Genomic DNA, 1452 nt, shown 5'->3' with positions numbered 1-1452 from the left:
CCCCCCAACCCCCTATCCCATCAAAACAAGCCCTCAGGGCAAGTCAAGGCAACTTTATTTACTTTTTAGTTAATTTAGTTAATTTCCCACAGGCTAAAAAAAGATAACAAAAACAACAACAGCAAAATATACAGTAATGTAATGTACACCACCTGTTTCAATGATAACCATGGAACACAAAAATAAGACCCTGAAAGAGTCCTTTGAACAGCTATAAGCCCTGCATTATGTTCGAAATGTTACGGTAAATTTTCACTTTCAGGAATTGTACTGTCACTGTTGATGTGCAGTATGGTAACCGACTAACATTATCTTTTAACTCAGTTATAATTCGGCTACAGAGTAAGAAAGTCTAATTGCACCCCGTATTTTGGTGACCTAGAGTGCTTTCCATCTGGCAGAACTAGCCGCCCATTCTGACCAGTTTGTAAGTTGAATGCGTCAGTCATTTTGAAGAGATTGTGCTGCAAAATTTTGAAAAGAATCATTCCGAAACTGGTACGCACTATTTTGAAGAAATGCAAAGGATTAGGATAAGAGTGTATATAATATGCGAGTCAGTGAGGCATGCGAGGCATGCGAGGCAGACGTGCGAGGCATGAACAAAACATGCGAGGCATGCGAGGCATGAACAACCCCCAACATAAATGCTAACCGTTAAGCTAACCGGGGAGCTATTTAAGCAAACCTGAGTGCTATTTAGGCTAACCGGAGTGCTTTTTAGGCTAACCTGAGTGCCTCGCACGTCTGCCTCGCATGCCTCGCTGGTTCGCTGGCTCGCAGATTGTCAAGACCCTTAGGATAAAACTAATCCGCCAGTTTACGAATTGATCGCGGGTCTGGCCAGGCAGTTGACCCAGTTCTGATGAATGGAAAGCGCCCCTAATGTTTCTATTCCGAGCTAACACAAGACATTTTGCTACAGAATGTTTCTTAAGCTCGGCTTAGGTTAGACCGCGAGCGGTCGTCCTTTGTTCCTCAGAGCCAAGCGGGGCACGCGAAAAGTTAAAGCTAACAGTTTCTGTTTAAATGCCCCAGTGCTGATCATTTGTGGATGGCCAAAAGAGTTAGTGAATGTGTTTAAGAAACTGTTTAAAAATCCACTAATCAAAACAATCAAAATTCCTCATTATAGGCAGATAATTGTTGACAACTTCACCTGCCTATGTCATGCTTGATGGGCCAATCCCTAAAGTTGCAGGACTGAAAACTTTCAAACAAAGGCTAAAGAAAGTGGTCAATTTTTTAATTCAATAAATTTGTCTTCCTTGTATTTCAGAGCTGCGAGGGTTATATACCCAAACTAAGTAAACAGTACCATTAATCTAGGAGGGAAACAATAATAACTTTATTATTGTTGGAAACAATAATTATTGATATGATTATTTTAATTGCTTTTTCCTCCCACAATACTTCAGCCAAGTATGTATGTATTCCCCGGTAGTATTATTG

This window comes from Pavona decussata, unplaced genomic scaffold (genome assembly GCF_977016875.1).
Source record: "Pavona decussata unplaced genomic scaffold, jaPavDecu1.1 SCAFFOLD_19, whole genome shotgun sequence".
Lineage (NCBI taxonomy): Eukaryota > Metazoa > Cnidaria > Anthozoa > Scleractinia > Agariciidae > Pavona > Pavona decussata.
The sequence above is the reverse complement of the archived record's forward strand: the minus strand, read 5'-3'. Positions refer to the sequence as shown.